Raw genomic sequence first — 15,719 nt, 5'->3', positions numbered from 1 at the left:
GACAATGTGTGCAGTGCCCCATGTAAAAGGTGAAGGCAATATGAAAGTGTCAAGGCTGTGTTTGGACTAGCAACCTCCTTCACTTGAGACGACCATGCTAATCACTGAGCTATAATTCCATGCAAACATGGGCCTGATGACGGCTTGGCATCTCTAAATTCCCAGGCTGAAATTTGAGTGTGGGACCATAGGCGCCGATTTATGTTCTTCCCAGAAGGTGCTGAGTCCAAAAGAAGAAAAAAATGAAAAAGAGTAAAGGCCAGGTTTCAATCCAGCAACCTCCTGGATGCAAACCCAGTTCTCTACCAATGGAGCTAATTAGGCTGAGTGAATGATGCAACGGATTTGAGATTTATGTTGTGAAAGACCCCCCGTGTATTTGCAGGAAACAAATTTAGTTTAGAAAATAATATATTTTATCATTTTGTAATTAGGGTAAATTCCTGGCTGCCCAAAGAATCGTTGAGAGGGTGCTCCAGCCCTGCAGCACCCTCGATATTGAAGCACTAATTTGGTGAGACCCACGTAGTGCGAGGAACACACAGAGAGACGGACAGGAAAAAGAAAAACTGAATTTCCTGTGATTGTACAGTTGAGAAAAACGTGAATTTGGAGGCAAAAACGTCCAAAATTAAAGCTTCTGTCTGTGACAGAGGGGTAGTATAAATACATATGAGTCCAAAAGTGTGGCTTTTGTGAAGAAATGAGGACATTTCTAAAATTGCATGTCAGCATGCTGCCAGGCTAAGAACTCTGGCGATTTTCACGGAGGATGGGCGGGCCACTTACAAGCCACTTAAAAGACAATTCAAAGGCAAAATGGCCGCCTCCCTGTGCGTGCGGGCGTGGCGCTTCAATTGAGTTTTGGGATTGTCCTGATGTCCCCTTGCACTGTTTCAAGTTTCAAGTTTAATGGTTTTGTATAGTCCAATATCACAACAGAAGTCGCCTCACTGTGCCCAAGGATTCGGGCCTACGCCCAAAAATGCACCTTTTTTTAATTGGGGTCAGCTTCCAGGGGGCGCTGTGGAGCCATTTTGCTGTGGGCATGGCCAATTCATCCATTACCATAAATGTTCATGCCGCCCCAATGCCTCCGCCAATTTTGGTGAGTTTTCGCCCACGTTCAGTGGGTCAAAAATGCAATGATTTCTGGAAAAAAATAAGAAGAAGAAACCACGCAAAAACAATAGTCCCTTGCCGGGACTGCGTCCGGCTCGGGCCTAATGACCTGCTTTAGACTTGGTTTGTGTGTTATAATATAGTCCGGCAGAAAACGTCTAAAAAGAGTGAACATTTGGAGAGCACCGTGATCCATGAGTGACTGGAGGAACTTTATAAACAGTGGGAGGAAAAAAGTGAGTGCACCCTTTGGAATAAATAATATAATAAATAATAAATAAGTTTCCATCTTGAGATTTTGGCTTCAAATCAACACTGTTCACAAGGAGCGGGGAAAAAAAGACAGAAACAGAGAAAAGAACAAAGAGAGATGTTGTCCAAAGTGATGACAGATGACAAATCTCTCTCCACCAGCTTCATAATGAAGCATAAATGTCAGTAATGAGGGAGGAAATATTTTAGGTATTTACTAAAATCTTGACATTTTTGATGTGGAAAACTATGTAAAAGGACTATTTATAACTTGATTTAAACTTGACTATAAAGAGTCCAGATGTGATCCTGGCTTTGGGAGGTGGACAGGAAACAGACTGACCCACATTAGACTCTACATTTATTTTATTTTCATATTGTCGTGATTGATCTGACGCCGTACGACACAGTGAATAAATCGATCATTTGACAGGCAGCTCTTTATCCACTGTATTTAACATATTCACCGTTTTGAAGCGTGTCTCTGTGATTCCTGGACGATTGTAAATGATTTAAGAAGTGTCAGTATCGGGCTGATCCCAGGTCCGGTCTCTCTGCTCGTTACGACAGATCCGCCCTGAGCCTCCGTCTCTTCCCTCGGTTATTTCACCAAATACATTTGTGCAAGAAAAGTGTTTAAAGCGAAGCCTGTGACCCACACGGTTACGGCTCGACACACTTCAGTGTTCACGCTCCGCTCCCTGAACTCACACATTTCAATGGTTTGTTTGGACCTGATCCATCCACATGTGAGCAGTGGAGACATATATTTACTTTCACATTTCTCCATCTGCTTTAAAAAAGTTGAACATGTGCAAATAATAATTTGCACATGGTCATATATTTAAATCAATGTTATTAATTCATTTATTGAGTGTTTTTTAATGACAGATGTTGAACTCAGGATTCTGGAACAAAAGGATTTAGAAAAAGACAAAGACGTGACCAAGAGTTTCCCTTCATACGGTTTAGTTATTTTATTTATTTATCTGAAGGAGATTTTCCAACATCTCTAATGATTTACTTTGTTTTATCAATGAACTGGGAAAGGAAGGTCAGGAAAAGGTCATGTGACTGAAGCTCATCTGTATAATTGAGACTCTGATCCTCAGTCTGACAGAGACACTGAGGAGCCTTCAGTCCTGAGCCTAAACCCAGGGCTCAGGGTGTGAGTGAAGGTGGTGTTGAAGGTGTGGAGGTGGATCAGTTCCTCAGAGGAGACTGTGTAGAAGGACAGAGAGCCAGCAGCACAGTCCACATGCACCCCTACTGTCCCAGAGGAGGAGCAGGGCTGAGGGAGGGGGGTTTGTTTGTTTTTATGCCAAACAGAGAAACCACGTTTAGAGCAGTCCAGACTCCAGGACTGATCATTGTATCCAAACCCACTGTCATCACCTCCTCCTTTCCTCGTGATTCCTCTGTAAGACACTGATATAGAAACCACTCCTCTCCACTGGACCTCCCAGTAACAGCGCCCAGTCAGACCAGTGTCACACAGAAGCTGAGCCCAGTTCTCAAATCTGTCCTGATGATTTGGATACGGCTGATCTTCTCTCACATGTGTGGCCTTCTTGTTGTTGTCAGACAGTTTGAGGTTCCTCTGAGCTGTGTTTGGATCCAGAGAGAGTTCAGTGAAATCTGACGGAGAGAAAACACAGCAGCAGTTAGTCCCTGTTCACTCTTTAGAGGAGAACGGCATTTATATTGATTTGAAATGGACTGAAAGATTAAAACATGTATATCAATAAATAAGTGATCGATTTAATTATTATTCACTTAAAAATAAAATAAAAATGAAGAAACTGCACATTTTTAAGCCACAGTTTGTAACATTTCACCCTGACAATAGAATAAAACAGGAGCTTTAATGATTGTTTCTGTAAAAATGCTTCTGTTCCAAAGGCTTCACAGGATCGTCTGAGTGAAGCTGAGCTCATTTATTTATGTTTCAGTTTAGTTTCTCTTGTGACGTAGCCACACATAACCTGGAATGTTCTGAAGTGACATTTAACAAACATTTTCTTTCGTATTAAAACTTGAATTCTTGTTTGTGTCGCGCTGTCGCAGATAAAGAAACATAATGAACATTTACATTTAAACTCTTAGAAAGTGCTTTATCAGGAACAAAACACGTCTCAGACTCATGAAGGAGTAACTTTAGTTTAGTTCCTGTAAATTACTGATTTAACCCTTGTGTCGTCCCTGGGGTCAATAATGACCCCAGGGCCACTTTGTCGATGCGCATCTCTGTCATAGTTTTATCAAATGGTCTGAATTTTCGGATATGCGTTAACATCCATGACTTTTACCAGTAATTGTTTTTTTTTATTTTTTGATTAAGATAAGATAAGATAAGATAAACCTTTATTGATCTCACAAAGGAGAAATTCACTTGTTACAGTCGGCGTTACTTCACAGTCTTATTGTACAGTCTGACAGCAGTGGGGATGAAGGCTTTGCGGTAGCGCTCCGTCCTGCACTGAGGGTGTCTCAGTCTGCCACTGAGAGAGCTGCTCAGCTCTTCTACAGTCCCGTAGACAGTGATTACAATGTTATGAGAAAGAGTTACACTCGAGGTCACCTGGGGTCATTTTTGACCCCATTTTGTTTCTCTAATATCTCAGCCATAAAATATCATTTTTCAAAAAGTTTGGGTTCAATCTTTAGTGTAGCTTGAGACTAATGGCCTGATACATAAAATGTGTGTTTTTTTTAGTTTTTTTTCAGTTTGTAGGCCTCGTTTATGTAAAAAAACACCAAATCCTGAACAAACAACAGTCATAAAATAGGATAACTCGGACTATCTGGTCAAGTGGAAATAGTCAAACTTTTGTGTTAATGCAATTTTTGAATATTCTCATACATTTGAATGAGAACAAATAGTTAACTCGTGGTCACCTGGGGTCATTTTTGACCCCATTTTGTTTCTCTAATATTTCACTCATAAAATTACATTTTGAAATAAATGTGGGTTCTATCTTTAGTTTGACTTCATAAAAATGCACTGATAGTAAATTTACCAGTTTTTATCATTTTTTGAGTCGGTGGGACATGTTTATGTAAAAAAAGTCAAATTTTGAGGCAAAAATGTCCCTGTAACACTGAAAATCCTGAAGTGGATATAACTGGAAGTATTTGGTGACTTGGGCACTGGGAGAGGCTCAAAGGTAGAGCAGGTTCTGTTTTTGAAAAATGTTTGATTTTTGAATGAGAGCAAATAGTTACACTCGTGGTCTCTGGGGCAGAATCCCATTCATTTCAATGGACATGAGCCGATCCTGCAGGTTTTCTGTCTTTGACCTTTTGTACCGACTTCATTTGTGCTTCAGATATGAAACCATTATTATGTTTCCATCCCAGAGGACCTCCTCTACATGCACATTCATCAGATTTTGAATTCAGATATTTTTTACAATAGTTACAGGCCCTAAAGCCTGAAAACAGCAGCAGCTCTCCATTCATTTCAAAGGCAGTGTCCTCCATATCTGTGATTCCAGCTATATTTTTGACTTTTGCCTTTCATACCAACTTCATTTCAACTCCAAATCCATAACTTTTTTAAATATACACTCCACAGAGTCTCCACTGCATGCACATTTACCAAATTTTGAATTCAGTCATTTTTTCATAGCTTTGGGACCCAAAAACCAGTGCTATAACCCAGTTTCGAAATATAGCCAAACTGTGATTCTCACTCTTATTTCAGGAGTCTCTATATTCTCATCAAAAAATCTGCTCAAAGCAGAGTTTACGTCTTAATTCATGAACTTTTATCAAAATATTGAATGTTCAGTGCAGTTTGACAGTGAAAGTAAAAATACAGTTGAGCAGAATGTGTTTGTATAACTTTTACAGCTTTGTTTTTCCAAACAACTGATATTCTATAGACACAAAACTGATGCACACTTATTTATACAAAATCATCTTTTTTGGTCATGATCTCTCCTAAAACTACTCAGACACTGAAATGCATCAGATTTTATGATCTGTGATAAAGTTTTGAGTGTTCACAGCCTTTTGTCTCTGCAGGTGAACGGCATGCGTTATGTTCATGTAAACCTGTGTGGACTCTCGGACTTACTGTGTCAAATACAGCTTCAGAATGTGGAAATATGGTCAAATTCAGAAAAAAACCTAATGAAAGAATTTTAAATATTCACAAAAATAACAGGACATATAAAATGGAATATTAATAAATGTTTCTTAGAGCAGCTGGTGCAGATGTGGACTGTGGGTCGGGACTGACCTGAGAGATTCTTTTTTGGACGTTTGTTTTTCAAACTGAGCTGTGATGGAGGAACGTCTGTGTTGGACGATGTGTCTGTGTTTGAATTGTGTTTTTATTTGTTCTAAAGGTCCAGGAACATGTTCACTGTGATGTGTTGTCCCTGTGTTGGTGCTGAAGCTGTATTTGGTACAGTTTAGTTTGAGTGTTTATAAACGTCACCTGAACCAAATATGAGCTGCTCTACTGCTCACCTGCAGAGACAAAAGGCTGTAAACACTCAAAACTTTATCACAGATCATAAAATCTGATGCATATCAGTGCTCTGAGCAGTTTTAGGAGAGATCATGATCAAAAAAGATGATTTTGTATAAATAAATGTGCATTTGTTGGTGTTTATAGAATATCAGTTGTTTGTATAACTTTTACAGCTTTGTTTTTCCAAACACATTCTGCTCTACTGTACTTTACTTTCACTCTCAAACTGCACTGAACATTAAATATTTTGATAAAGGTTCATGAATTAAGATGTAAACTCTGCTTTGAGCAGATTTTTTGATGAGAATATAGAGACTTTCCTGAAATAAGAGAGTGAGAATCACAGTTGGGCTATATTTCGAAACTGGGTTATAGCACTGGTTTTTGGGTCCTAAAACTATGAAAAAATGACTGAATTCAAAATTTGGTACATGTGCATGTAGTGGAGGCTCTGTGGAGTGCATGTTTAAAAAAGTGAGGATTTGGAGTTGAAATGAAGTTGGTATGAAAGGCAAAAGTCAAAAATATAGCTGGAATCACAGACATGGAGGACACTGCCATTGAAATGAATGGAGAGCTGCTGCTGTTTTCAGGCTTTAGGGCCTGTAACTATTGTAAAAATATGTGAATTCAAAATCTGATGAATGTGCATGTAGAGGAGGTCCTCTGGGATGGAAACATAATAATGGTTTCATATTTGAAGCACAAATGAAGTCTGTACAAAAGGTCAAAGACAGAAAACCTGCAGGATCGGCTCATGTCCATTGAAATGAATGGGATTCTGCCCCAGAGACCACGAGTGTAACTATTTGCTCTCATTCAAAAATGAAACATTTTTCAAAAACAGAACCTGCTCTACCTTTGAGCCTCTCCCAGTGCCCAATTCACCAAATACTTAGAGTTATATCCACTTCAGGATTTTCAGTGTTACAGGGCCATTTTTGGCTCAAAATTTGACTTTTTTTACATAAACATGTCCCACCAACCCAAAAAATAATAAAAACTGGTAAATTTACTAGCAGTGCATTTTTATGAAGTCAAACTAAAGATAGAACCCACATTTATTTCAAAATGTTATTTTATGAGTGAAATATTAGAGAAACGAGTGTAACTATTTGTTCTCATTCAAATGTATGAGAAAATTCAAAAATTGCATTAACACAAAAGTTTGACTATTTCCACTTGGAAACTGACCAGATAGTCCGAGTTATCCTATTTTATGACTGTTGTTTGTTCAGGATTTGGTGTTTTTTTTACATAAACGAGGCCTACAAACTGAAAAAAAATAAAAAAACACATTTTATGTATCAGGCCATTAGTCTCAAGCTACACTAAAGATAGAACCCAAACTTATTGAAAAATGATATTTTATGGCTGAGATATTAGAGAAACAAAATGGGGTCAAAAACGACCCCAGGTGACCACGAGTGTAACTCTGCATTATGGGGCACACAAGGGTTAAGAATATTTAAAGACTTGTTTCTTTTCTAAACAATAAATGTATTTTTTGTTCTAATTCTCAAACGACTTTCTTCAAGTTCAAATGTGTTGGGCTGTGTGACAGTGGGCGGGGCTGTGTGTGGACTGATAAAGTCTCAGGTTTAACCTTTGTGTCGTCCTTCAGTTTTCTTTCTGTCGCCCCCTAGTGTACACAAATGGACAGAATCTCAGGAATCACTTCTCACCTTCTCAAAACTACCAAACATGTGATTTATTTGGGAGTTTTAACCCTTTATTTGCCAGATTCAAACCAAACCTTTGAAGTTTGTTACAAACAACATAAAAACCTGATTCTCTTTATAATAATGAAGAGTTCAGAGCTGGGACTGATGTGGTGTTTAGAGCCTTGGACGTGTCAAAGATCAGCAAAAAATGGATATGAAGCATTTGTAGTTTTTCTGTCGTGGACGATTCTTTATGTCCAGTTGTTCATTATAAAAACATTCATGACTTCCTTTGTCTTTGCTCCCCTGTCGCCGTATAAAAGTCATATATTTGATCATTTCATTTTGCAGAACAAGAGTCAGGTTTGACATTTGTCCTGTATTTCTTCAGTTTGGACCTTGTTCCTGTCGTCCAGATGAATGAAATCATGTTATTTTCCCATTAGGATATAATGGAGCCATGGCAGAACCTGGACTTTTCTCACATCAAACTTCACATTTTAAATCTCACACATATCTGTGATGTCAGCGTTTCATTTGGAAGAAAAGGAGTTGAATTTTACATTTTCACTGCATTTCAGAACTTTCCACTTTTCTAACATTGTAACAGATGCATGTGTTTACAGTCTGTTTATACTGAAGCTGTGGCCCAGGGGAAACTACAGGATTTGTTTGTCTTTATGTTTTATATATAATATATGAATATTATTAATATTAACAAGTGATTTATCGACAATAATGTTGAGTGTGAAGAAACAGCTCAGTGGGAGCGTCACAATCAGGGGTTAGTTTAGAAGCAGAAAAGTCTCTGTTGAAAACGAGGCCCAGGTTTGTAAACCTGAGGAAACACAAGAATAAACCCAGACTGCAGCTCTTTGTCCAGGTTATTTTGTGTGTTCAGGTCACTTTCAGCTGATAATTACTATTTATTCACACAAAAAAAAGAGTTTAGGCTCCGCCCATATAAACACAAAGTTTACAAACTGTAGAATATGAACAGAGCCGGTGCTGGCCCTTCTGGGGCCCTAAGGAAAAACCCACATTGGGCCCTACAGTCGCATATCATGGTTATTGGACAAAGAGCGGACTTATTTACGGTCAAAACAGTTCCACTGTACAGTAAAGCAGAGCAGAAGTGGAAAATAATGACCTAATTTCAGGCCCTGCACCTCTGTGTGAGAACCACTAACCACAAAGCCATTGCCCAACTGGGATGTAGGACTACTACTACTGGTCTATTTCCGCCATTTTTTTTAATGGAAAATGGTAAATGGAAATGCCTTATTTCCATTATATTCAATAGAAAAAATACAGTGATTTTATTCCTGTGCCGACAATGGGAATGAGCTCCAATCTGATGAAATACAATAAAAATGTTAAATTTCACTCCTTTTCTTCCAAATGAATGAATTTCACTTCATCTGTGACACAAACACGGCTCTGGAAACAGACAGAGCCTCAGCTCTACAATTTATTATTACAAATATAATCACACTTTTGTGCTTTTGTGGAACAATTTCTTTCAGCTTTAAGTTTTGAAACTGTGATTTTAAGTTAAAATCCAGAACATTATTACATGTTTGGAAGTTTCAGAAAAGTTTCAAGTTCATGTGATTTATGGAACAAGTGGAAAAACATATTGTAAATGCAGATGTTTTGGATGTTTTTAGGCGTGTACATTTTTGTACACTAGGGGGCGACAGGGAAATGCAGATCTACCAAATAAAAGACATGAGAGAAAAACAAACACTAGATTCTGAAAATTTGGCTTAAAAGAACGTTTTCTGCAGAAATCCACGTCTCAAGCTGCAACACAGACAAAATGTCAGGAAATAAAACAATAAATATTTTAAAATGTTCAAAATGAACACAGGATGAACACAGGGTTAAATGAACTTTCTCCAGAATAATAATGAAGGTCTCAGTTCTAAAGGTTTGAGTGAAAACAGCTCAAACTCTCCTGACGTCAATATCGCAGCTGTCGACACGAGAGAAACTTGTACAACAGCAAATCTTCTCAGAACAACCAACATTTTAAAAGTATAATAAGAGTCAGACTTACATCTCCTGATCGGGTTCATCCATCGTTCTCCAGCAGGACTCAGTCTGAAACAGACACAGACTCAGATCCACAATTTGTTTGTGTCGACTGTAATAACTGTGTAATAACTGAGTAATAACTGTGTAATAACTGAGTAATAACTGCAATAACTGTGTAATAACTGAGAAATAACTGTAATAACTGTGTAATAACTGTGTAATAACAGTGTAATAACTGTGATAACTGTGTAATAACTCTAATAACTGTCCTCACCTGAGAGTGGAGAGTGAGCAGTGGGGCTCCTCCTGTAGAGCAGTCAGGAGCTTTACTCCTGTGTCTCCTGGATGGTTGAAGCTGAGGTCCAGGTCTGTCAGATGGGAGGGGTTGGACCTCAGAGCTGAGGCCAGAGCAGCACAGCCTTCCTCTGAGATCAGACACCATGACAGTCTGAACACACAGGGTTAAACAGAGTCAGAGAAATGACAAACTCACAGAGATGAAGAGTAAACCCTCTGACCTGAGCTGCTCCAGTTTACAGTGAGGACTCTTCAGTCCAACAGACAACATCTTCAGCCCTGAGTCCTTCAGGTCGTTCTTACTGAGGTCCAGGACTGTCAGACTAGAGGAGCTGAGGACTGAGGACAGAGCTTCACAGCTGCTCTCTGACAGGTTACAGCTGCTCAGTCTGGAGGAGACGGAACATTTACAATAAGACACAAAGTTACACAAACACAATAATAAGAACTGGATTTAAAGAGGCTGTTTGGCTTTTGCAGGTGTTTGGTCAAAGAGGATGTGCACATTTTAAATCTAAACAGAAAGAGAAGCTTCTACATTGTAAATTGAGTGAATAATGTTGCGTTCTTGCCAGTTAATTTAATGTTTTTGCTGCCGGGCTGTTGTGACATCACTCACATACCCTCTATGACCTCAAACACATCTTGAACAATATTTAACGTCTCAGTCGATCATTTAAAAGAGACAGAACATGAGGCGCTTCAACCAATGAAGAGTCAGGACACACTATCCCCGCCCACCTCCTCCTCTGATTGGTCCCTGTTCAGTCACTCTGTCTAGAGCTGGGACTGTACAATTATTTTTAATATCATTACTTTAACAATACTTTGTTTTTGATACAGATAATGTAGAAGCAGCACAGTAGAGGCGTCACAAGAGGAGCTGCAGGAAACAAGGAATGGACAAAGGAGGAAGTATCCGGACAAGACTCACAGCTAAGCCACACATGCCTTCTATTGTTCTGGCTAATGGACGTTCACTGAATAAAACAGAATAAAACAGATTAACTGCTCAGCTCTTCCCAGATGATGGTGAGAGACTGTTGCGGAGCAGAGGGAGCTGCGCAGGAGGAAGAGGAAGGAGGAGCTGACCAGTGCAGGACACCACGCTCTGAAACAGGGACACACCCAGGAGGCGCTGCACTGTTTCAGAGGATCAGAGGAGACTGAAGGCGGTTTCCTCGACCTCCACAGATATGAGGCTCAGATCGGCCACATCGGCTCAGGACTAACACCTGAACAATATTTCATTGAACGGTTGTACAACGACAAATACAGCACTTAATTACAAAGCCTTTTCTTTAAATGTGTGTCTTTAATTTGAGCTGAAACTCTCACTTCCTTCAGCGCTGTCCCTGGACCAACAATATCAAAATATCTCTACAAATATTACATTTTGTTCGGTACCTCGAGTACATAAACGTTATATTGATTCCAAACTGGTATTGTTTAATAGTGAGGATCATAGTCTTTACTGTCTTTACTGGAATCAAATTGATAAAACATTGTTCAGGTACAAAACTCAGGTTTAAACACTAAACGCTATATTTTCCTGAGGCAGCACAGTTTCTGTACAGAAATCTCATAAAAACTTACAAATACATGATCTACTTGTTCAGAAAACTGACATTGGGATACTTTAATAATATCTTAATCTTTACCGACCAATAACAACAACTGTGTCCATACATTTAGCAAATGATGAATATTAATTTTAAAAGAAAGATAAGCCCTCTGACCTGAGCTGCTCCAGTTTACAGTGAGGACTCTTCAGTCCAACAGACAACATCTTCAGCCCTGAGTCCTTCAGGTCGTTCTTACTGAGGTCCAGGACTGTCAGACTAGAGGAGCTGAGGACTGAGGACAGAGCTTCACAGCTTCTCTCTGACAGGTTACAGCTGCTCAGTCTGGAGAGAACACAGTGTTTTAGGAGAAGTTTAGAAGGTTCATACTTACATAGACCTCACTCACAGAGCTTTGTTGGAGGCTTTGACCACTGGCAGCAGCCTCAGCAGAGCCTCCTCTGAAGCACAGTATTTCTTCAGCTCAAACTGCTCCAGAGCTTCTTCTGATGACAGTAAGATGAAGGCCAGAGCTGACCACTGAGCAGGAGACAGTCCACCTTCAGACAGACGTCCTGAGCTCAGGTACTGTTGGACCTGCTCCACCAGAGAACCATCATTCAGTTCATTCAGACAGTGGAGCAGGTTGATGCTTCTCTCTGCAGACACTTCCTCACTCAGCCTCTTCTTGATGTACTCAGCTGTTTTCTGATTGGTCTCGGAGCTACTTTCTGTCTGTGTCAGCAGACCTTGGAGAAGGCTCTGATTGGTCGACAGTGAAAGACCCAGGAGGAAGCGCAGGAACAAGTCCAGGTGTCCATTTGGACTCTGTAAGGCCTGGTCCACAGCCGTCTGGTAGAAAAGCACTGATTTACTGATAAAAACCTTTCTCCATAATGAAGTCTGTTCTTCTGAGAGCAGGTTGACTCCAGTGTGGATGAAGGTCTGATGGACGTGAAGAGCAGCCAGAAACTCCTGCACACTCAGATGGATGAAGCAGTAGACCTTGTCCTGGTACAGGCCTGGCTCCTCTCTAAAGACCTGTGTGAAGACTCCGGAGTACACTGAGGCGGCTGCAGCGTCCAGCCCACACTCGCTCAGGTCACTCTCATAGAAGATCAGGTTTCCTTTCTGCAGCTGCTCAAAGGCCAGTTTCCCCAGAGACTCCACCATCTTCCTGGTCTCTGGACTCCAGTGTGGGTCTGTCTCAGATCCTCTTTCATACTTGATGTTCTTGACTTTGGCCTGAACCACCAGGAAGTGGATGTACATCTGAGTCAGGGTCTTGGGCAGCTCTGCTCTCTCTCTGGTCTTCAGCACATGCTCCAGGACTGTGGAGAGGATCCAGCAGAAGACTGGCATGAAGCACATGATGTGGAGGCTTCGGGACGTCTTGATGTGGGAGATGATTGTGTGGGCCTCGTCTCTGAACCTGTTCCTGAAGTACAGCTCCTTCTGTGGGTCGCTGAACCCTCGCACCTCTGTCACCATGGAGACGCACTCAGCAGGGATCTGATTGGCCGCCGCGGGGCGTGTGGTTATCCAGAGGCGAGCGGAGGGAAGCAGGCTCCCCCTGATGAGGTTCACCAGCAGCTCCTCCACTGAGGCGCTCTCTGTGGGGCTCCGTCAGGGCCTTGGTTTGGGTGAAGTCCAGAGGAAGTCTGCACTCGTCCAGACCGTCAAAGATGAAGAGCAGCTGCAGATCTTCAAAGCTGCTCACTTCTTCTGTTGCTCTAAAGAAGTGATGGAGCAGCTGCACCAGGCTGAAGCTCCTGTCCTTCAGCACATTGAGTGCTCTAAAAGTGAAGGGGAACAGCAGCTGGACGTCCTGGTGGGCTTTGCCTTCAGCCCAGTCCAGACTGAACTTCTGAGTGAGCAGTGTTTTCCCGATGCCAGCCACTCCCTTTGTCAGCACTGTTCTGACGGGCGCCTCTGTGTCCGCGGGGCCTTTAAACATGTCTTCACATGTGATGGCTGTTTCTGCTCCGCCTGCTTTCCTGGAGGCTGTTTCCATGTGTCTGACCTCATGTTCCTGGTTGACCTCTGAGGCCCCTCCCTCTGTGATGTATAGCTCTGTGTAGATCTGCTTCAGGAGGGCGGGGCTTACTGCTTTAGCCATGCCCTCAAACACACACTGACACTTCTGCTGCAGGTCACGCTTCAGTTTACGCTGAAGAACTCCAGAACATCTCCCTGAATGAAGACACAGACAGAGCCTGAGTCTCAGAGAAGATCAAATGTCTGAGTGAAATGGACCTACTGCTCCACAGACGCTCAGCCAGCTCCTTCTGCTGCCTCCTCCTCAGGAAGTTCACAGTGATCTTCAGAAAAGCCTCTCCACCCTCATCCTCCACAGGCTCTAAGCATTCTGGGTAATCTGTGCTCAGAACCTTGTGGAGTTTCTTCAGCTCCTTCTGGACAAAAGTGAAGATGTCCTCCTCCAGAAGCTGCACAGACACATTAGAAACAACACAAATGCAGTCAGTGTCAGATCTGTGTGAAACAAGTCCATTCATCTGAACATCTCCAAACTTCAGTGAAGGACACACCTTAAATATGGAGTCCAGCTGAGTGTGATGTTGCTGAGCTCTGAGCTCTGGAGCCTGTTCCACTCTGTGACAGAGACACAACAAACACCTCAGGATTCAGCTGTTTCTCTCACACTTTCAGAACCTCATTAAACCACTGTCTGTCCTTGTGTTTAAACAAACTCAATCTTACAGATCTGAGGAGAAGGTCGGTGGTTCCTTCCTGGACCGGTCGCTCCTGAGGGACTCACAGACGGGGCCTGGTTCAGAACCTTCTGGTCTGACGTCTACACTGGGTCTAACACAGACAAATACATTCACCATAAACATGAAATATTTATATCAAATGTGATGGATCCTGGTTCATTTGAGGATAAACAAGGGAGAGATAAATTATATTAAATTAAGTTACATTAAAGTTTTTATCAAACACTTCAAAGGGGATAAAAAGCTACAATTATTTACAGGCTTTCCAGAAAACAGTCCATTATATGGATTTTAGTTCTTGATTCTTTGTGATTGAAATAACAGCACAGTAATCATGATTGTCACAAAGCAGTGAAAAATGTCAACATTTACTAAAGATTCCATTGTTTCCTTCAGTAAATCTTTCTTAGATCCTTCCCTCTATGTGGCAATAATTATCCATAATACACAGAGTCAAAACTCACCGCTCTGTCCTGAAGTTCATTGGTTTGTCCATAGACCGGTCACTGAGGGACTCACAGCTGGGACCAGGTTCAGATGGAGAATGTTTCTGGAGGATCCTGAGACAAAGAAGAAAAGACACTTCAGTGAAACACACGGGACTGTCCTGGATCAGACTCAGGAAAGGATCATCTGCTCTGTCACAGAAACAATAGAATCTTGTTAAACTAAACCTACTGTTCAGTCTCGTGCATTTTGATTTTGTGTTTTGATTGTTTTAGGAACCCAGAGTTTATGGAGACGTTGCTGCACTGGGGTCCCACAGGGAACAGTCCTCTCACTGCTTCTATTTACTGTTTACATATCAGACTTTAATATAACACAGAGGACTGAGAGAGTGGACTCAGCGGAAATTTGAGGTAAATCTTATACAACTAATCTCTGATCTCAAAAAAACACTTTAAAAAGAGGTCAAAAGTTACTTTAAAACTCATTCGCGCATCACTGAAGTCACTCAAACAGAGACCTGACAGCTTATTTCTAATAACTCTGTCCAATTCTAAACCCAAACACTAAAATGTCATGAACATAAAGTGAGTGACTCGACTTACTGTGAACCATGTTTCCCTTTAAAATGAATCCAGCGATTATTGGAGCGATCACTTCTCACTGACACTGGGCCGATCCCAGGAGTAGATCTGTGAACACAAGAGAGACTTTAGGTCTGACTCTGATATAAAGGACAGAGTTAGAGACTCTGTATAAAGGACAGAGTTAGAGACTCTGGTATAAAGGACAGAGTTAGACACTCTGATATAAAGGACAGAGTTAGAGACTCTGATATAAAGAACAGAGTTAGAGACTCTGATATAAAGGACAGAGTTAGAGACTCTGATATAAAGAACAGAGTTAGAGACTCTGATATAAAGAACAGAGTTAGAGACTCTGATATAAAGGACAGAGTTAGAGACTCTGATATAAAGGACAGAGTTAGAGACTGATATAAAGAACAGAGTTAGAGACTCTGATATAAAGAACAGAGTTAGAGACTCTGATATAAAGGACATAGTTAGAGACTCTGATATAAAGAACAGAGTTAGAGACTCTGATATAAAGGACATAG

General features: G+C 41.0%; 1 protein-coding gene and 1 pseudogene across 2 annotated transcripts in view; both read right to left on the bottom strand.

The window, feature by feature from the left end:
* Positions 1–15,719, bottom strand: part of LOC306960573 (protein NLRC3-like) — a gene marked incomplete at its 5' end in the record, with an annotated part of 148,158 nt that overhangs the window by 45,501 nt on the left and 86,938 nt on the right. The window lies entirely within an intron of this gene.
* Positions 2,483–14,850, bottom strand: LOC306960575 (protein NLRC3-like; annotated as a pseudogene). The gene is made up of 10 exons: positions 14,834–14,850; positions 14,620–14,715; positions 14,142–14,246; positions 13,970–14,033; positions 13,681–13,867; positions 11,830–13,613; positions 11,598–11,765; positions 9,836–10,247; positions 9,584–9,627; positions 2,483–3,012 (listed from the first exon to the last, which is right to left on the bottom strand). The product of its transcript is annotated as a protein NLRC3-like (transcript).

The sequence above is a fragment of the Gobius niger genome, assembly GCF_951799975.1.
Source record: "Gobius niger genome assembly, chromosome: 3".
In the NCBI taxonomy this organism is placed as follows: domain Eukaryota; kingdom Metazoa; phylum Chordata; class Actinopteri; order Gobiiformes; family Gobiidae; genus Gobius; species Gobius niger.
The sequence above is the reverse complement of the archived record's forward strand: the minus strand, read 5'-3'. Positions and strand labels throughout refer to the sequence as shown.